Source organism: Leopardus geoffroyi, chromosome D2 (genome assembly GCF_018350155.1).
Source record: "Leopardus geoffroyi isolate Oge1 chromosome D2, O.geoffroyi_Oge1_pat1.0, whole genome shotgun sequence".
NCBI classification, from domain to species: Eukaryota; Metazoa; Chordata; class Mammalia; order Carnivora; family Felidae; genus Leopardus; species Leopardus geoffroyi.
The window spans coordinates 55,409,457-55,431,759 of NC_059334.1; the positions used below are offsets into that span (position 1 = coordinate 55,409,457).

Consider the following 22,303-nt stretch of genomic DNA (forward strand, 5'->3'; position numbering starts at 1 on the left):
CTTTCCGCCCTTGCCTAGTACCCAAAAGCACCGATGCTTGCCTGAACTTTCTCAATGCTCAGGCCAAAGATTTGGGTTCTTCTGCAGAAGCATCTCTCCTGCCCTCCGAGGAGCCCAGAAATGGGCCAGGACTCCCTCCATGCACAGACCTGCACGTTCCAGCAGCCTGCTTATTTCAGGGCCGTCAGCCGCTGGAAGAAGTCCTCTTACTGAATGTGAATGCTGAATGGGCAGAGCACATGCAATGGACCCCTGGAGGCACACTGGCAGAAGAAAGAACTCTGTCTATCTAAACCAGGCACCGCTCCTTCCCTTGGTTTAAAAACCCTCTCTGTGCTAAGTCACCTCCATCTCAAACCAGTACAAAAGAACAATTTCTTGGAGAACAAAAATTTAAATATTCTTCCCCAATAAGAGTTCCATCAGTAAGACAGCCAGTAAACTCAACCTTGTCCTTTTTCTCATGGCAAATTAATTATGGAAAAAATACAACATAAATGAATCACTGCATTTCTCCCCACTACTGAACTGCCTCGTATTTTTTCTGCCAATGGGTACAAAGTGATTAGGCACTGAATCTGAGAACTCTGATATATTTATATTTAGTGCAGGAAAATTATCTAGAGTTTGTTCAGAGGGTAGGAATACCACCTGCATGCTGACTCTGGCACACCAGTCACAAACCCCACCACGGGGGCATTTCCTCCAGATCACCCACCCTCTAGAATCTGCTTCTCATGTCCTTCTGCCCCTCGGCCAGCCTGCCTCCCAGATAGAACACACCAGATGAACATCAATACAACTGGGTCACCACGCAGTACAGTCTCCACTTGGTAGCCATGTAAGCAAACAAGCCAGTCTAAACAGAATAAAAATTTTAAATGTTATTGGATCTTTGCTGAACACCAACAAGAGACAATAATGCATGGGGAGCTATCTTTAAAAGCCCTCCTCCTTCTCTACTGCTTGTATCCTTTAGACACACAGTAGCCATTCTTCTAAGTTGGCTCCTCTCCTTCTCCTCACTCTTCTCAACCCCCAGCCCATAGACACTTCTTCCTCCCTCTCCTTTCCCTTCTCTGGCATTTCTTCTTCTGTCACATGACCATTGGGTCTTCTCAGATACAAACACAGCCCCTCCTTACACACACACACACACTGACCACCCCTAGCACCTGGTCCTCCAACTTTGCTTCTATTTGTTGCCCTAATTCCATATTAAAAAGGCCCAGAAGCTGAATTAACCAGGAAAAATTCTCCTAAGAAGGTGGGGTAACAAGTTGAGTAACGGACAATAGAATTCTGTTTAGCAGAGAGAAGAGAAAGCCCCTGGACGTTCACAGTGGCCTGTGGCAAGGGACAGTGAGTGCTAAGCTGATGCCCAGTGGTGCTATGTCACCAGCTTCAGAAAAGATACTCTTTATACCCAGGTTAGACCTCTGCTGGATACAGAGCGCCAGCACAGCCATTCATAAGCCACATTGGCTCAGCTTCCAAAAGCTGGGTTTATCCACCACTCCATTAATGGGGATAAAGGAGTATACGGAGAGGGGTATTTCGCAGATCTGTCAACAGCAGAAACTCATCCTGGTGCATGGAGAGGTTACACTGATCTGAATGTGTGGAACTGTGGGCTGAGCGCCCCGAAGGTCTTCCGAGATTGGCTCTGCTTCCGCGGATGGCTTTGTTCCTTCATTCGCCCCGCACTGAGGCGGTGAGGAAAAACAGGGAGACAGTATGATGAGGATGGCCCAGCCTCTACTTTCAAGGAAGGAAGCAGAGAGGACAAGCCATACAAGGTAAAAACTGATAAGAGTGGTGTCTGGCTGACACAGGGACAACCGCGTGGCACAAATGAAAAAATGCTAACCTAAGTTCTGGCTCTGTTTTGGATTAGCTGTGTGGCCTTGGGCAAGTTCCTACACCTCTCTGAGGTACTTCCATTCCTGCAAAATGAGAAGGCTGGCCATAGGTGATCAGAGTTCCTTTCCCCCAGTAACATTCTAGGTATCTATGATTTTAAGGATACCTGCTGTGGGGGGTCATGAACAAACAGGTGGGGAAGAGAAAGGCAGACAAGAAGAGGAGTGCGGAGTACAAACTATTCCAAAATCTCATTAGGATCACTGACCATCACTATGAAAATGCTCTCTGTACTTTCTAAAGCTGCAGTTGTCAAGCATGGTCGGCAGCCACAGATCAGTCTATGGGCTCATTAAGCCGAACAGAGCTATGTGCACGCTGTACTTGGCGCAGGCCATTTGCTTAAGGGCAGTGCCTTCCTCCCACACGGGGGAGACCTTCCTTATCCTAATGAAGGCCCGAGTTCATCCGCTCTGGTTGGCAGATGAGCAGACAGGCTCAGAAGAGGCTGAATGACTCCCTGAGCCACACAGCTTGGAGGGGCAAAACCAGGGAAGAAGCCCAGATTGTCTGACTCCTGATTCCCCGCCCACCATTAAATGCCAATTAGATAACTGTGTGGGATCCCCGCAAGGCTTGGACACTTAGAAACCCCACGCAGATGCACCTTACTGGTCCAAGAGGATGGGGGAAGATTCTGCAAAGGGGAGCCAACAGCAGCGTTTCCTTCCCCCACCACCTTGACAGCAGGTCGATCGCCAGCTGTAGGGGGGTGGTATCCACCTGCTATCTTATTACACATACACATTTCCATATTTAAGCAATGCAGGAGTTGGCTGGTACTCTAGAACTGAGGTTCTCTAGCTCCTGGGGTCCAGTGGAAACCACATACAAAGGTCCTACCACTCTGTAAACAAGTGCCCAAGGGCAAGCCATTTAACATCTCAATGCCTCAGTTTCCTTGTCTGTAGAATAGGAAAAACAAGAGTACCTACCCTCATAGGGTTAGGAGGAGGATTAAAAGAGGTAATACATGTTTAAGTGCTTACAACACAATGTTAGTTATTATTATAATTTTTCTAGGGAGGAGTCCAAAGTTTTCATCAGATTCTCAAAGGGGTCTATGACCCAAAAAAATAAGAACCCCTGTTCCACACGGTCTCCTTGGAATGGAACTGAGGTCACCCTGTGGGAAGAGAGGTACCTTCCCCAGCTTCCTCATCCTTCCAGGAGAGAGGGATTTGATGCTTTCTATGCCCTCTCTCTTGGAGGAAAGAAAAATGTTAAAAACGCTGACGAATGGCACCGAAGGCACAAACTCATCATATCTGGGGCTGGGCAATGCGTCCGCACTCCCCTTAAGGCCCCACTCGAAAGGTGGGAAATTAGAAGGAGAGACCAAATCCCAACTCCAGTTTCAGACCTGGGGATAAGCCCCCTGCGACCTGGCCTGCCAGTGTGCAAGGACAGCAGCCATGGCACCCTGCCCGCTGCCTCCATTGCCAGGGTCTGGCCACCTTCCCCACACCTCCTCCTGAGGACCTGTGAACACAGGGCCCACGAGCAGGTGATGTGTTGGGATGTGAAGAACACCTGAAGCTGAGGTCCTGGTCTGGAAAGAGCCGACTAAAGAGGAAAGGGATTAAAGAGAAAGGGTACGGGGCGCCTGGGTGGCTCAGTTGGTTAAGCATCTGACTTCGGGCTCAGGTCAGTATCTCATAGCTTGTGAGTTTGAGCCCCATGTTGGACTCTGTACTGACAGCTCAGAGCCTGGAGCCTGCTTTGGAATCTGTGACTCCCTCTCTCTCTCTCTCTCTGCCCTTCCCCCGCTCATGCTGTCTCTCTCAAAAAATAAATAAATGTTAATTTTTTTTTTTTTTTTTTTTTTTTTTTTTTTAAAGAGAAAGGGTATGGAAAGTGTAAGAGATAGGAAGCAACTTAAATCCTGGCTTTGTGGCTCTTTGGCCTCATGACCTTGGACAAATTACTCAACCTCTCAGAGCCTATTTCCCCATCAATAAAATGGGGGCTATTTAACAGTCTTTGCTTTGCAGAGGAGTTGTGAATATCAAACAAGATCTGTATAGACATTTAACACAGTATCTGGCACTCCATGTGTGCTCACTCGGCTGATGCCAATTATCACTGCCATGATGAGGATAATGAGGAGGTAGACAAAGCTTAGCATAGTCACGAAGCCTTACTGTATCATTATTGGTTTGGGGCTGTTTAGATGTTGTTGCATTAAAAATAAAATCAAGGCGGGGCGCCTGGGTGGCACAGTCTTAAGTTAAGCGTCCGACTTCAGCCAGGTCACGATCTCGCGGTCCGTGAGTTCGAGCCCCACGTCGGGCTCTGGGTTGATGGCTCAGAGCCTGGAGCCTGTTTCCGATTCTGTGTCTCCCTCTCTCTCTGCCCCTCCCCCGTTCATGCTCTGTCTCTCCCTGTCCCAAAAATAAATAAACGTTGAAAAAAAAAATTTAAAAATAAAATCAAGGCAAATTTATGGGAAGAGATATCAGTACTAGAGGGAATACAGGGTCCTGGGCCCCAAACACAGAAGAGCTCTAACTGCAGAACCCCAACTGTGGGTCCTTGGCTCAAAAAGTTTCACACAGGCAGCAATAAAGGTGGAGAACATAGATGTGCCTAACAGTAGAGCCAACTCAAACATCACACCTTCAACCCCAGCTGGAACAGCATCAACTCCATAAAGTAACCCAGGCAACAATTAGAGGCAGTCTATCTTTGATGGATCAACTAGAGGGGAATTACTACTTAATAACCACAGTGTTGGGTTAGATGAAATATTTCAAAGCAGGGACATTTATAAGAAAAATAAGCATAAAAGAAAAAATAAAAGACAGGCATCTTTGATGGTTAAAAAGACTGGGGCCTACAGTTCCCAAGGCAGTACTGGTGCTCAGTGTCCCTGGGTCCACTCTGTCATCCCTCCTGTATTTTCCACCTTGTTACCTCATTGGCAGACTAGGAATGAGTTTGAAAGCAACCATGCTTTTCTTTTTCCCCAAATAATTTTCTCCAATACAGATGAATACATGTTCATCACAGGGGCACCTGATTAATACAAGGTCATCATAGGAGCTACCTGGGCAGCTCAGTTAGTTAAACATCCGACTCTTGATATCAGCTCAGGTCATGATCTCACAGACATAAGATTCTCTCTCTCTCCCTCTCTCTCTCTCTCTCTCTCTGCCCTTCCCCTGCTCGCTCGCTCTCTGTCTCTCTCTCTCTCTCTCTCAAAAATAAATAAATAAACTTAAAAAACACATGTTCATCATAGAAAGCTGGGAAAACAAAGGAAGTTCTCAAAGAAAACACAATAATCCAACTACCAATGTTAACATGTTGATTTCTTGCTGCCAGTTTCTCTCTTTACGGCAAGTCATTTTTATTTAAAGAATGATTATACACAGCTTTCCTAAGATGGCAAGCATCTCTAAAGAATCAATAAAAGCAGTAGTAAGAATCAAGGGAACTTTAGACCTGGTTGACAAAAGGGAGACAATCATGCATGTGTGTGTATGCATGCACACACACACAGGTCTCGCTTCTCAGAGGCCTCTTAAACTCACAATACAGGATTGGTCACTATGGCCATAACTGAACTAAAAACTTAAACTTAGAGGATCAAAAAGGAAGTCCACCCACTAAAACAATGCTCTGTAAGTATCAAAAAGTCTAGCATTTCAAACAAGCATTTTTAAAAACACATTTTTTTAAAAACCCAAAACCTATGATGTGTTCCTTGGCATGAATCTGGGTTGGTTCCTGGTGGGGTTCCAGGATAGAATTTCAAAAGATACTGTAATTATTCCTCATGTCACTGATACCATTCTATCAGACTCAAATAAATCAAAATCATAATGAAAAATAAAAATAAAACTGAACCTCTCTGGCAACACACTCAGTGCTTAGAAAACATTAACTTTTACCAGCATCTTTTACAGTTGCCTCTTAAAATCATTTTTAATACTGCTTACGCAAGAGTAATGGGGGGAGTTGTTGACTAGTTTCAACAAACTCTACCTTCAAGGTTGCCCTCACCTATTTAATGGAGTTCCAGACAAGGGCATCAGTTCAGTAGGAAAGAACTTTCCAATGAGATGAGCCACCCAACACTGAAAGGGGTGGCCTCTTGAAAGAGTGCCCCCCCTCCCCCCGCCGCTGGAGGTGTGCAAGGACAGCTGTACAATGTAGTTTCTAAGGTCCCTTTAACTTTAACATTCCGAGTCTTCATTTCTCACAGTGGAAGTCCTGCCATGTTGCCTCCCCTCATTCTTCATGAATGAGCAAGACTGTAAAATCCCTGCTGTAAGACCAGCGAAGTCTTCTCAAGATTTCAGAAGGGCCATAAATAGTGGCAAAGGGCAGAAGGTAGGAGCCACTCACAAGCCAAGAGAAAATAGGTAAGGTCAGGGGCACCTGGGTGACTCAGTTGGTTGAGCGTCTGGCTCTTGATTTCATCTCAGGTCATGATCTCATGATTTGTGAGATTGAGCCCTGCTTGGGAATTTCTCTTTCTTTCTCTTTCTCTCTCTCTAAATAAAAAAAAAAAAAAAAAAACAACAAAAAACAGGCAAGGCGATTGGAACGACATCTAGAATTGGACAGAGAATTCAGAGGTGTCTGTGCGTGGCTCTAGGAGCAAAGTAAAACTCTTGAGGCTCAGAGTAGGGTCTACATGCCTTACCCAGAGACGACTGTAGCAGCTTTTCTGAAAAAGGTGACACTTTTTAAGACTTCATACAAATTCCTCAGGGTCCCCAGAACACAGGCATCTCTACCACAGCCTTGCAAACTTTCAATATCACCAGTCAAATGCAGACAGAAGCCTCCCTTTGACGGCTATCCCAGAATGGAGAGCTCAAGGAAGGTACCTTCTAGGACTCCCAAGACGCCCAAGTCTGGCAAACAGTGGCCCTCACCATTAACTAGGATAGTGGCTTTTCTCCATACTCGACTTTTATGGAAAAGCAAAGGAAAACAAAAGAAGTTGATATTTGGTCTAAAAAAGCAACATCCAGGAGATGCCCTAATTCAGTTCAGATTCCAGCAGGCTCTTAGTTTTGGTTGGCCCATGGAGCTAGTAACAATGCATGGCCCAATTCAAACCTAGAACATAGAATTTTGGAGAGATTTCAAAAGTCTTATTGGCAAGATGACAAAAAGCCAGAAGATGTGAATGTCATGCCACATAAAGAACCTTTGTCCCTCTAGAATAAGGCATGATACTCATGACTTTTAGAGAGGACAGGATTTTTCTTCCTCCAGAGATAATAGGGGATAGTGCACAGGGAGGGAGAAGAGAGCTAAATGCTCATCTTATATGGTGAGGAGTCAACAGATAATGCCCCAAAGCAGCAAAACACGCAAGTTATTGAGAAATGTGAAAGTAAATACTAGATGAATCCATTAAGAATTGTAAGTGACTGCCACTGGGGAATGGGGGTAGAGGTGAGGAGGCAGGAAATCATGGTCCTGTAAGACGGATTCTTAAAACTATATGGGTGTGTAACTTTGATAACAACTACAAATTTTAAAAGGAAGGAGTGGGGAGGGGCTAGGGTACCTTGGATGCATCTATTTCCCAACTTAAATTTTCATTTAAAAAAATAATACATTAGGGTTGGGGAGGGAAAAATACTACTTTAGGTAAATAATATTATTTCCAGATGTTTTAATAATTTTGTCCTGATTAAAGTCATACTGTTCATTGAAAAAAAGAAAAAGTTAGAAAATAACACCCCTCCAAAACAGGGAGAAAAAGGAAAAATCCTAATCACCATCCAGAGGTAACCACTGGATGACTTGGAGGTAGTTTCTTTTTATATATGTGCATATGTATATACATAGATCAATAAAAACAGAATTTTCTTTCTTTGGATTCATCCAACGATCATAAGGGGAGAAGGAATCTTTTCAAAGGTATTAAATTGGGCCTTAGCTTCTTACTTATCAATAAAGATTTCTTTCTGTAAGGATAGGCAGATCAGGTTGTCATATTTTAACTACATGACATATTTACAAAGAAAAAACAAATCCTTTTTTGCTAGTGGTTGGGATTTCCTCAGAATTCTTAGACCTAAGACTGCAGCACTGGGGCAGAGGCCTTCCTTACTGCAAATTGGTTTCACCTCAAATTGTGCTGTTTTCTCTTTGTGTCTTCTTTCTTCCTGTGCAAGTCTCTTTGCTTTTCTGTCTTCCTGCCCACCGGTCCCTAGCTTCCCTCCCCACTCCACCCCCGTCTCCTGTTTTAGTCCCCTCTCTCACACCTGTACCTTCTTCGGGCTGCCTTTGCTCAACCTGAAGCACTATGGAACTGAACTCATCTTCTAGCTATTTTTTGCATTTGCAGAATATATCGGTCTTTAAGTTTAAAACAGGAACACAAAGTGTTCCATTTAGCCATTTTCTAAAGACCATTTTGAAGATTAAAAAAAAAATTTTTTTAATGTTTGTTTATTTTTGAGAGAGAGAGCAGAGGAGGAGCAGAGAGAGGGAGACACAGAATCGGAAGCAGGCTCCAGGCTCTGAGCTAAGCTGTCAGCACAGAGCCCAACGCAGGGCTCGAACTCATGGAGTGTGAGATTACGACCTGAGCTGAAGTCGACGCTTAACCAATGGAGCCACCCAGGCACCCCTCCCCTCCCTTTTTTTAAACAAAGGCAGCCGTGAGCCCCAGTGCCTAGGACCTGACCGGGAAACCCTCAGAAAGAAAAAGAGCTCAGACCCCTGCCTGGAAAAGCCAGTGCAGATCTGTAAGACTCCTTGTGTGGGCAAGGGAGTTTCTCGGGGAGAAACCTGTGGTTTCTCAGGGAGACCAGGTAGAAGGACTAACGTCAAAGTCAACTCACACTGTACCTGGGTCACCTGCAGGTGGAAGGGGCACGTATCCAGTCCCGCTTCACCTGGGGGTGGGAGGGTAAGTAGTAGCTCCAGAAGGCAAGCCTGAAACTATCAGGGTATCCAGCTAAAGAACCACCTACTCCTCTCTCCATCCTTCTGAGAGGGACCTGCCTCTTTTTCTCAGCTTCCAAAATGAGTCTTTTTTTTCCCCATGAAAGCTTCTTTTAAAATCAGGTCGCCCCCATCCTACACGTAGAAGATTTTTTTTATAATCCAGATGCTGGACATATCTTAAAAGAGATTTTTGGGTTCTGTTTACTCTTTGAAATGTAAGCTCTCTCTCCCCTGGCCCTAACAGATCTGTGCATTTCATATGGCTGCCCTTTACAGCTCCAAGTATCTGAGAAAAAAATATTGACCAGGACAGACCCAGGCACAATCCTAGGTCTGCAACAAGAGGCCTCCCACATAGAGAATGTGGATCTGTTCTGGTAATCCAGCCAGCAGCGAATCCACCTGCAGCCTTATCACCCAGCCCTCACTTCTCATTTTAGCCCTATGCTCTTAATGCACTTCTTCCCGTTAGATGCTTCCCAGACACGAGCACGCAGGGCGCTGTATCTCCTGCACGTCCCAGAGCCCATGTCTAAAAAGGAATAAGGTCTGTTTGACAGGCTTGTATCTCCAGGAATGAATACTCCAGGAATGAATACTGGTTCTTAATGACCTCTGCACTCTTCTCAGTAACTGTTCCCAAGCCATCTCCTTATGAAGATACATGAAAACTTACAGGGGGAAAAAATGACAGCACAAATAAAGCAGTTTTGCTTTCCCCAAGTATTTCCTTAAGAAAGTCAGGCACTAGCTTCAGTTCTGAGAAATAAACCGGTAAATTCCCATACAGTAAGTTTGCTACAAATGATGTAGGCAACGGGGTTGGGTGGGGGGATTGGTGGAGGGGTGAATAGAAGGGATGGACCGGTTCTCATCAAAGAGCAGCAAGATGAGACGTGTTTTTACACAGTGGCAAATGTTCCTTTTGGACTTGCTTCAAACCTGTGTGTGGGCTGATTCTCTGAAATAAACAAAATTCTCTTGTATAACAGAGGTTAGGGGTGACTAAGAGAGTGAGGATTCTGACGGAAAAGAAGTCACCCACAAATCCCCACCTCTGACTAAATAAGATCAGTTCTACCCGCACTGGGTCTGGAGTCGGCAAAGCCAGACAAGGGATGTGGTACCATATCCAAGTGTCCATGTAACCCCAGATGGATGCATACGTGCTCCAGTTTAAGTTCAAAGACAACCTGAACAGCTTTGAGAGCACGGACATGCCCTGTTCCACCCAGCAAAGAGATGGAATGCCAATCCTGGCTTCAGTCAGCAATCATACGCCACCACGGGAGGCGTGATGTCCTGAACAACAGTTGGCCAAACACGTGTGAGGGAGGTGCAGCTGCTGGGCTTTCATGTTTACCAGGAAGAAAGAGTGTTGATTTTGCAGATTTCTGATCATGTTTTTACAGCCAGTGTTATTCCCAACCCGTTTTAAAATGCAATCTGAACAACACCCCTTTCCTCATGAGTCTCCTTGAACTTAAGTGGTTCCATTGGCCCTGGAAGCCCTTTGGTCTCTACTGGCCACACCTGAGTTTGGCCAAGCAGCGGGGTAAAGGGAAGTAGGACCTCCGCAATGGCAGCACGGGCAGGAAAAGAGTATTAGATTCAGAGGCAGGCCACCTGGGCTTACAACCATGGTCCCAAGCAGCTGCAAGATCTCTGTGGGCCATCTAGGACCATCTGGGGAGGACTCTTGTCGCTCCAATGGTCTTTGGGTCTGTGGTTGTACTATACGGATTTCATGCTCTTACTTTAAATTTAGTTACCCAAACGCAAGAAACCACGAAAATTAAAAAGGAATAGAATGAACTGAGAAGTTACTTTAGACCGAGCAGAATGGGCAAAGCACTCGGCAATCTTGCCGCAGGGACCTGGCATGCCACCATAGAAATGATCCGGCTAGAAAGAGCCATTTACAAAATGCTGAGGGTTTGCCCAGGCCCTTTTGAAAACTGGGTTTTTGGGTTGTTTCCTGAATTTTTTCCCCACAATCCTGAACATTGACTATTATGTAGAAAAAAGAAAAAGAAACATTTAAAGGGACAAAATAGATCCTTGGGAGACACAGGAAAAATGCTGTTTGAAGTAAGGGCCTTTTCTTTCTTTCTCATACACACACACTCAACTAGCCTTAGGAGTAATCTGCTGCCACAGCTGATACCCAGCTAACTCTGTTGTAGCCAGAAGCTTCTGCCAACCACTGAGGCAGTGGAATAGTTATCTGACCAGGTCCCTTCCTGATGCTGGCCCATTTTTGGTGAAAACCTCAAACTTCAGTTAGGGTCCAGACTTGCCTGGAGCTCCCTCCTTGGAAGTACTATCTGACAGTAATCCTCAAGGGCCTGTACTAAAAAGAAAACACACACACACACACACACACACACACACACACACACACACACGACTCTCCATGTAAAACACTGGATGTCAAGCCAGTTCTAGACCTTATTGCCATGGTCTTGAGATCTGTGCAGGCATCAAGCAGTAGCCAGCCCAGAAACATCATAGTGAACCTACCTATCCCGCCACTGATTAGATATCTATAGGCCCAGTGTCATCTAGACACAACTTCCATGATGCTTACAACAAAAACACAGAGATAAAAATCAGCCCAGTGAAAGCTAGTCAGACAGCCATATAAAGCAAAAGAAGTTAAAAACTCATTATCAGTCATAAGAAGTTGAGAGAATGGATCAAGTGTTGGCCACAAAGGTCACCCAGACTTTGCACTAGACCTTGGGGTAGGCATAGTTTAAATGGAATATGATAGAAGGTAAAAGATCTCTTTAGTGGCCAAAACAGAAATCCCGAGGCTTTCTTCTCCTCAAAGAACCAATGGCCGGGTCATCTGTTGGCCAAGAAAGCCAACATTAAACAAACCACCCCCCAGCCCCACAGCTTTGTCTTAGGTATGGAAATATAGACTCGAAGGAAAACAGACATCCAAGCAGGGGCTCCTGGGTGACTGGAGTACAAGTGCCCACCACATGTTGGCAGACTGAAAAGCAAGTCAAATTCTCTTTAATTGTTTCCCTAAGTCTAGGTCTCAGATCCCTAAAAATCTCTCCAGACCTGAGAAATCAGTCTTTGAGGGTGTAGCCAGGGAATCTGTGTTTTAAACAAGCTACTCAATATGCAAAAGTGTGAGAACTGCTGCTAGCCTGTTCCAGCCTGCCTTCTTCTGAAATGGGGGTAATTAAGGGAAAAGTTGGGTATCTCAATTAGGAAAGAGATTTAAGCAGAAACCACACATGTCACGGAGACAGAGAGTAAAGTGTTAAAGCAATTAGTGGGAAATCTCTTAGGGTAAGAGAGAGAGAACATAAAGATGAGCCACCCAGCCCCATAGGGAGATTCTCCCTCTACTACAACCTTGAACGATCACAAGAAAGATGATTTCTTTACAGGAACCAAAGAGGGCTTCAGTTTGGGTGGATCTGAGCCAAGATCCATTGGTGAGAGAGTTCACCGATGTCGATGGGACTAAGTTTGGCCCAAAGCAACCTGCAAGAGATACCCTCTGCCCCTGAGTAGTGGAGACTTCCAAAAGCCATCCTAAGTCCTAAGGGATCCAAAGAAACAGAGAGGATGCTCCCACCCAATTCCAGACATCATAGACACTGACCTAGGGTCACCAGTGCCCACTCAGCTCTATGTGGCTACAACATGGCCTGCACAGACCACCACACGCACTATCCCCCAACGGTCCTTGGGTTTCAGCTATCACTCTCTAGGCCTGAGGCAGTGGCAGGGCCGAGGGGCTCCAGATCTAAGTGGTATCTGTCAGTGGTTCTAAAAGTGTGGCCACCAACCCAACAGCATTAGCATCACACAGGAAAGATTTAAAAATACAAATCCTCTGGCCCCACTCTAGCACTACTGGATCAGAAAATCTGGAGGAGCTGCCCAACAATGTGTGGCTTAATGAGCCCTCCAGGCGATTCTGATACAGCTGAAGTTTGAGAAGTGGCATGCTATTAATAATGTGAACCATAACAGTAAATCAACAAAAGTGGCATCCCTTCACATAGGCCTACAAAACATTTTTAAACATTATCTCATGGATACCCTCTTCTAGTCCTAAGGTCCTATAATTCAATTGAATCTCACACCAACGCTGAGGAAATAAAGCCGCATTATCACGCCATTTTACAGGTAAAGAGATTAAGGCTCAGAGAAATGAAGTGACTGACACGTTGCCCCCATCTAGAGCTCACTCACTGACTAACCACAGAAGAGTGACAGAGACCTAACTCTAAGTAATTAAAAGTTACCAGTCTACCTCAAATTCTTTCCCCATGGCCCACAGGGAGACTGCAGGCAGCAGGAATGAAACTGGCATTCTTTCTTTCTATCTGGCCCACTCTTACTCACCTCAAGTGACTATTTCTAAGACCATCCTCCATTAATGCTGGATTGGAACTGAAAAAACAATTTTAAAACCACTGTGAGACAGATTCACTTAGTCTCAATGCTGACCTGACAGAGACAACAATCCTCAACGGTAAGTGGGCCATGTTCCAAAAGTTCATTTATAAGTTGGAGGGCTGGGACTCAGATTGCATTTTCCCCATGGACACAACATGGAGATGGTGGTTGGATCCCCAGGTCAAGCCACAAAACTCCATCTGCAAGAGGGAGAGGCAGAAGGGTACAGGTAGGTTTGGCAGTGGCCCAAATGGTTCAGATCCCAACTTTCCCATCATTAACCAACATGAGACAAAACTCAAGTCGCTTAGCCGTTCTGAGCCTCAGTTTCTTCACCTGGAAATCGTAATACTCACCTTGCAAGGTTGCTGAAGAAATTAAACGACATTGTACATACGGTGCTCGCCACACAGTAAACATTAAAAAATATAAACTATAACCATTTGTTGAACTCCTAAAGTAGCAGTCATACTATATTTTTGCCCTAAAAACTATGAAGTTAAAAAAAAAACAGCAAACACATAAAATTACAAAAGGATTGAGGGCAGGAGAATTGACTGCCTCCTAAAAGACCAAGGGAAAGGAAGGAGGGTGGCTGGTCACTCATAATTCTCCCTTCTCGTCTGCCTCCAGTTCTTAGCTCAATTGTGACTTTTTTGGAAACCTTCCTTGGCCTCCCAGACCAGGTCAAATTTCTCCAGTGCATGTTCCAAAGGCCCCAAGTACTTCTTCACAACCTTACAAGCATTATAATTTTATCTTTAATCACTTAATGTCTATCTTCCCCACAGCCCCATAAGCTCCAAGGAATCAAGGCCTAGGTCTGCTTATGCTCACAAAAGTGTCTTGCCCTGTGCCTGGAACACAGTGGGTCCTCAAATATTTAGAGAATGAATCCTACCAGGGCAGCTGGGCAGGGATGGGTAAAGGAAACAGGAGGTTATGTGCAGCTGGCTGTATGCACGAGTTGGTGGTCTAAGACTCAGGGTTACCTGGAGAAGCATGCAACTCTTTTTCTCTCGCCCCAATAAAATCAATCTGCCTCTGCCATATCACTCGGCCAGTAAAGGGAGGATTACTAAACACAGGTGTCCCCTTCCAATGGGTGCATGTCCCCCAGGGCCTCAGTCTGCCCACGGGGCAAGTCCCGCACGAAGATGGTGCAGGAATGCAGGCAGGTTTGGGATTTACTGCAGTTCTCCCTATGTAAGACTCCATTAAAGAGGAGGGAAGGAAGACCCCACACTCACCCCAGCCTCAACTCTGAAGCAAGCCATGGAAAATGCTGTTAGCTGCAACGTAATGACGGTCTATATGTACCAGGGAACAGTCTGGGGTGATCTGCAAAACCTAATGAGGTGGGGGTATGGCTCCCATCCTAGAGATGAGGAAACAGAATCAGGGAAGTTAGCAGCACACTCACAATCATATAGCTAATAAGCAGCAAAGCCAGAATTGGAACCCAAATTAGATCGCAGAGTGTTTGCTCTTAGCCATATTCAGCTACCTATCCCCATGCTGACGCGGTGTAATTTTCTCCAGACCGTGAAGGACATACAGGCCTCGGTGAGCCAATGTAATGGTATAAATGCAGAAAGCAGACAATTCTACTCTGGGTTCTTCTACTACCATGTGGCCCAGAGTAAATCATTTTACCTCCCTGGATCCCAGGAGGCTTCCTTCCCAGTAATGTAAAAGAGGGGACTAGATGCCCATTACTAGAGGAGACCCAGTGCATTGGGCACATACAAACACCTGCCAGTCAAAACGCATCACATCTTCCAGGCCTTCACCCAGGACCCCACCGTGAGGCTGCTCAGCCCTCCCTCACCCCAAGTGGAGGTTAGCCAGAGCCAGAGACCTTGCGCTTTCTGGTAGGGAAGAAAGGAAGGGCAGAGGTGGCCACTGACTTTTCTACTAGGCTCCCTGAAACTGGCTTGGAATGAAGCAAGGATAAGAAATAAGGGAAAAGACCCTGTGTACCATATGTTTAATTAAACACAAACCTCCCATCTATAGCAGGAAAAGGAAAAAATACCCTTTGCTGTGGAAGCAGGTGTTTGTCCCAAGTTTCCCTCGGGCTCCTGCTCACCAGCAGTCTATGCTGCACCAGCTCCCTCTGGTACGTGTTCAATATATAAGCCAAGGCCAACTGAAGGATCAGCCTTCAGAGGCCAAGGCCATCCATCCAAGCAATGATCTCTCCCTCGTGTCAGCCCCTGCACTGCTGTACAGAGTGATCTGGGATTTACAGTCTCTCTTCCAAGCCTTACAAGGTCAAAAATGTTCAAGTTGTGTAATTCCTAGGCTGAAAAGGCTGTGGAACAGCACAGACGTGATGGCCAATACAAACGACACTTCAGAAGCCAAAACACAATAGCCGAAAAGCAGAGTCAGCAACGGGCACAGCGGGAGCCGACGAGCCTGGTGCTGGCCAGCAGCCCCTGTAAAAGTCACCACCTCCTGCTGGTCTCTGCCAAGGGTGAGCACCGTCACCCCCAGCACCAAAATAGGAGTCACAAATAGTGGACATCCATTTTCGGGAAGGTTGCCGACCCCTGAGCCATCACACTCTTTGCAAAAGCCATACAGACTTTTACACAAACAGCAAGGCATGGGGAAATGACCAGAGCCATTTTGTAAAATGTTCATCAAAATAAAGCCTGAGCGGGGCACTTGGCTGGCTCAGTCGGAAGAGCATGCAACTCCTGATCTCGGGGTCATAAGTTCTCCACGTTGGCTGTGGAGATAACTAAAAAAATAAATATACTTTAAAATAAATAAGTAAAGCCTGAGCTAGGAGGGTGGGGGTAGAAAACATCCCCCTTCTTTACAAGCCTCAACGTACTGAATCCAGCAACATATACAGAACACTTCAGTGGCAGTGCCACACTTCAGTGGCAGGGGTGTCAGGAGAAACAAGGAAAACTGAATAAGAGGAGAAGAGAAGGGAAAAGAGAGAACGGGGCTAAAGACGACGCCCAGCATCAAGTTAGCCCACCTGAAGCCGCCTCGGCCCTACCTGCCCAGGCTGTTCGAGAGGGGGGTCTGCAATTCCCCTAAACAGCAAAGACATAACAAACCTGGCAAACCAATTGTGCTACATGAGCACCCAATCCCCTGCAAAAGAAGAAAAGCAAACGGACATATGTTGAGTGGACCCACCACCAAGAGGGCAGACACAGAACGAAGACATTTTCTACCTTCTAAAATAAGCTCAAAATGCCTGAATATACTTAGACAAGCCCTTTAAATGATAAAATATATTTATAAACTGAGAATTTTAAGGTATTTAAAAATAAAGTGTTATGCTTGCGTACTTGAGAGAGCACAAAGAACTACCGGGACTGTGCACGAAATGCCGGGAGGTCTCAGAAGACCGAGGACAGATTTCATCTGTGAGATCCAAAGCTATGGTTCCAACGCCTCAGGGAAAAGGGTAGTGAGCAGCTAAACTGAGGGCAACAGATTTTCACCTTCCATAAAATGTGTTCAAACAGATATTTCTACAAAGATATTTAAAGTGGTTTTTAGGGGCTCCCAGGTGGCTCAGTTAAGCATCCAACTATTGATTTTGGCTCAGGTCATGATCTCACGGTTCGTGGGGTTGAGCCCCATGTTGGGCTCTGTGCTGACAGTGTGGAACCTGCTTGGGGTTTTGGGGTTCTCTCTCTCTCTCTCTCTCTCTCTCTCTCCCCCTCCCCCATGTGCTTGCACTCTCTCTCAAATAAACATTTTTTTAAATAAAAAATAAAGTGGTTTTGTATATTGACCTGAGTATGTTGAATACCATCTCCTTTACTGTTAAAAAGACACAAAGGATGGTTCCAGTTCTATCCGTGCCCTAGATTCAACATAACTGCCACAAATGGGTCCTGCACCAGATGCCAAGACAGAAGAGTGTTTATAAAACACCTATTGTGTGCCAGCCTTCACAGCTAAGGTCCCACACTTGCCTGACTCCTGGTCTTCCCAGTCCCCAAATGGGCATGACCGGGTAAGCACGGAGAAAAACGACTGAAGGTCGGATCATGCCTTCAGAAACAGCTGATATTTAACAGCAGGCAGAGATGCGCAGCATACAGAGGGAGCTCAGCGCTCCATGTAACTGAGGAATATGTCAGCCCTAATTTAGAGATGACTTTTTTATCCAAAGAGGCTGACAAATGCAGACTGATTAACCCTTTCTCTAATGGCTTCTGAGTCAATCCTCCTGCCCTCAGGACCTCCTCATTGAGGGCAGAATTCTCTCCCCTAATTTTATCTTTGTTTCTGGTCACGAATAAGACTGAATTTAGGATTCAGCTGGACCTCAGAGCAGTAAAAAAGTAAAAACTGGGGCTGTCCTGGAATAAGTATGAAGTTACATCACCAACTTCAAGAAGACAAGTTTTCCAGGCACTCAGAAAGCTCAGAGCCAGCTCCTAGTGTGGTTACAGATTAGAGAGGGACAAGGGTGGGGAAGCTTTTACACGGTCCCAGAACCCAACCCAGAAGGGCCTCCTTTCCTCCCTTCTTACCTGTTGCTGATTATTCCCTTTTCGTTTTTCTAGCCAATCAACACATATCTGAACCCTTAACATATGTGTTTCCCACTTTATCAAGAACATAATGGAACTGTACATAGCACCTGACATTTTCTGATGTCAGCCCTTCAGAGAGCCTGTAGGAAGTCTTGTGTCACATGATCTCTCCAAGTGAAATTTGGCCAAATGTTATTTTACGTACGTGGACCGTGACTCCCATCAGTACCCTACACCCAGCCAACTTCATGTCAATATTTGGAATCACTGGTGCAAAGTACTGATAATAAAGGTAGGGCCAGAGTGCTTTCTGTACACCGCCTCTAGTACACACATCAGCCAATTTACAAGGCTGGTGCTAACAATCAAATAGTAATAACGAATAACAGCAGCCATGATGTATTGAGCACCTGCTCATAGGTTCGGCACTAAGCCAGTGCTTACACACACTACTTGGTTCAGACCTTACAACAGCTGTGAGGTCAATTTTATCATCCCAATTTAATGGAGAGAAAAAGCTGAACTCAAACACCCTGCCTGCAGTCACATAGCAAGGAAGAGGCAAAGCCAAATCTGGACCCAGGGCGGCCCAACAACTCTTTCTTGGGAGAGGGATGAGACAGGACTCAATGTCTGCAGCTAATGCAGCAAGGCCCTCCCCAGTTCTGGGTGCCCAGTTTTCTGTGTATGGACATGACTGGTGGAAATGAATGCTAAAGATGGGAAATCTAGTGCCAGAAATACCATGGGGCATCGTGGCAGTAAATGCCTGTTTATTTTTCATAATTTTTAAGGAGGGGGGGGGGAATCCACATGTAAACATTTTATGTCCCCAGTAATGTCACTTATTCCCAAACCATTATCTCAAGCTTTTGCACTTGAACATTTGGAAAATAACTCTTTGGTATGCAAACGACTTCAGCACAGAGAAGCAAGGTCTGACCTAATCAGTCTGGGTTGCAAAGAAGCCGTCTGTATTGTTTTACTCAAGATACATCCAAGAGTTGTCTAGAACTTTCAAATCTCAAATACTCCAAGGGATCGGGGCTATTGCAGGATTATCAGTTTCTCGACTTCATCCTCAGGTACTGCAGATGAAAATGACCAGGCTGCACGAACCCTGCCAGCCTGGCTCGAGCTCCTGACCCCACAGCAGGCCTGCAGCCAAGCTCTGCAACCCTGGACTGGGGCACATGTGTGCAGTGTTAAAAAACAAAAAACAAAACAAAACAAAAAACAAACAAAAAACTAACAAGAGGCAATATACTGCCATTTGGAAAACCAGAGAAAATAAAACCACATTCACCAACATTCCTAACACAGTATTATTATTCTGGGACATTTTCTTGCAGTTGTTTCCCCCTCCCCCCCTATATACATTCAGCATGTGATTGTGACTATAGCTTCTATACAATTCAGTTTCCTGTTCCTCCAACTACTGCTTCACCTTGATTATCAAGAGTCACCTGTCCAGTGGAGCTTTTCCTAGCCATCTCCCTACCCAGGTGAAACAGACCTTTTTCTCCTCTGTGCTTCCACTACCCACTTAACACACTTGAATCATGCTCCTCTAAAATTTAAAAAAAAAACTTTTTAATGTCTGTCTATTTTTTTGGGAGAGAGAGGAACAAAGCGCTAGCAGGGGAGGGGCAGAGAAAGAGGGAGACCCAGAATTCCAAGCAGGCTCCAGGATCTAAGCTGTCAGCACAGAGCCTGACATGGGGCTCGAACCCACAAACCACAAGATCATGACCTGAGCCAAAGTCGGACGCTTAACTGAACCACCGAGGTGCCCCCCAAATTTTAGTCATTAGCTGATACATCAGGCTCCCACTATAAACCATAGCCTTCCAAAGCAGTCTGATTGTAAGCTTCAATTATTTTTCACATAGCTGGCAGAAATGAACCAAAATATTACCAGGGGCCAAGTTGGAGTGGTGTGCCATGACTGATTTATTTTAGCACCCCTTCCATTTTTTTTATACGGTTCCAAATTTTCTTTACATAATATATCATTTCTTTCATGCATACTTCACGGACTATAAAAGTTTCTTAGAACTGCAATTGACCAACTGCAAAATCACACAAAGGAGGAAAGGGTCTGATGGCAGGAGACATGGGCAAGTGTCCCCATTTACAGTAGGAATGTGGGCAAACCTGCCATCTACAACTAAATAAGCCCTGATAACTACAAACCAATGAGGATTCCTGGTGAAATTACACAATGAATGGCTTGAGGACATTTAGAAAACAATGTGAACGTGGGTACATGATGACCAAGTCATGCCAAAAAGCAACCAGTGTTCTTTTGTTGTGATGACCAAATTGGCAGACCAGATGAAATGTGAGCTAAAATATATCATGATTTCAGCAAAACATCTTAATCTCCCATGATTCACTTAAGTTAGGGAAACAGAGTCAAGCAGCTTGTATTAGCGTAGGACTATGGAGCCCATTGAACTACCCCCCAAAAACGTACATCACTCCCTCCTGCTTTGGGCCATACTGTACTTGGCACATACCCATGCCCCTCTCATACCACTTATTAAACTTGACTGAGCTATTAGTCTGTCTTCCTACTAGACCAGGGGTCAGTACACTATAGCCCACGGGTCAAATCCAGCCAGTCACCAGCTTTTGTAACATTTTATTGGAATAATCATGCTACTTGCTCACACGTTGTCTATAGCTATTTCAGTGCTACAAGGGCAATTAAGTGTTTACAACCGACTGTATGGTCCACAAAGCCAAAAATATTTACTATCTGGCCCTTTAGAAATAAAGTCCTCCAGGGGCCCCTGGGTGACTCAGTCGGTTGAGCTTCTGACTTCAGCTCAGGTCATGATCTCGCGGCTCCAGAGTTCGGGCCTCGAATCAGGCTCTACGCTGACAGCTTAGGGCCTGGAGCCTGCTTTGGCTTCTGTATCTCCCTGTCTCTCTGCCCCTCCCCTGCTCACGTGCGTGCATGCTCTCTCCTTCTCTCAAAAATAAATATTAAAAAAAAATTGTTTTAAATAATAAAGAAAGAAAGTTCTCCAGCCTCTGTACCAAATGATGATCTCCTCTCGGGCAAGAAGGTAGTCTTAACTCTGTGTACCCTCAGCACTAACACACTGTCTAGCACACAACAGGCACACATTAAACATCTGGTGAGTAACTATGTCCACCAGTATCTTTAATGGCTTGATGACAAGCTAGAGAAAGGTTACTGACAGCATGATGCAGTAGTCAATTCTCAGCCACACCCTGTCCATTGTCTTGACAATGATGACTAAAGATGGACACAGGAGGCAGACTCACCAAACCCCCAGATGGCACAAAGCGGAGAAGAGCTAATGCTACAGATGACCGAATCCAGATTCAAATGACCCCAACAGCCTAGCATCCTGGGCCAAATACAAAGCCGGTTGTGCAAGTGCAGGCTGGGGGCAGTTCCAAACTTCCTCCAATCTGAGAGACCCGCCCTGCCAACCATTCATGTGAAACGGAGCTGGGTGCTGTTGCTGACTGCAAGGTCCATCAGAGCCCACAGTACCAAGAGTAATGCAATCTTAAATGGCATCAAAAGTAGGACAGTGTCCAATTCACAAGAAAATGGGAATACTCCCACCGCACCCCATAGCACTCAGGCCACAAGTAGAGGATTCCACTCAGGATACCACACTATTTTAAATGGGTTACAATCACATAATTTAAGAGGCACCCAACAGTTTATAGTGAAAAGTCCCCCTTCTACCGGGTCCTGTGGTCGCCCAGTCTTCTCCTCAGAGGCAGACAAGGTTACCCGTTTTTATGTTCCCTTCCACATGTACTATACACATATGTAAGCAAATAAACGTATCTTGTTCTCCCCTTTTATTGCACAAATGGTAGCACACTATATATGCAGTTCTGCTTTTTTCACTTAAAAACTCCATCCTACAGAATTCCAAGACAGTACTTGAAGAGCAGCCTCATTCCTTCTGGGGCTGCATAGGATTCAGTTGCATGGAGATTCTAGATTGATCCCAGGCTTTTGCTACTACAGTGTGTAAGAAATAAACAAACACCGCCATTTCTCACCTCTGCAGGTATATCTGTAAGACAGATTCTGAGCAGTGGAATTACAAGTATAAACAGCAGGTGCATCTACAATTGTGTCAAATGGGACACTGTCTTTTCAAGAGACTTATGGACAAAATGGAGTTTCCCAAAAGAGGGGGCAGGGAATTACGTCCCAGAAGGAAAAGTAGAGGCTTAATGTAGAGAAAGGGAGGCTGGGAGAAAAGACAAGCATCATCAACTTCAAAGATCCACGGCTACCCACCAATAACTTCAGTTCTCCTTTACTTACCAACATGCCGCACACAGCCTCAGAGGCTCACAGACATCATCCCACTCGACTGATACCACAACCCTGAAGGACGGGTATGAGGCCCGAGTCTTCTTATCAAAAGCCACAGAGCTGATAGTGGGCAGAGTCAGGAGTCAAACCAAAGCCAATAACCACTGTCTGTGCT

At 45.3% G+C, this 22,303-nt stretch overlaps 1 protein-coding gene across 50 annotated transcripts in view; it reads right to left on the bottom strand.

The window, feature by feature from the left end:
• The window catches only part of SORBS1 (sorbin and SH3 domain containing 1), a 231,542-nt gene that overhangs the window by 177,092 nt on the left and 32,147 nt on the right, over positions 1-22,303 (bottom strand). The window contains exon 1 of one of the 50 annotated variants that reach the window (XM_045438290.1): positions 13,333-13,479. The exons of the other annotated variants lie outside the window; for them this stretch is intronic. The gene's annotated coding sequence lies outside the window, so the exon portion shown is untranslated. Of the gene's footprint in view, positions 1-13,332; positions 13,480-22,303 lie in introns of those variants that run through there. 50 annotated transcript variants of the gene reach the window in all.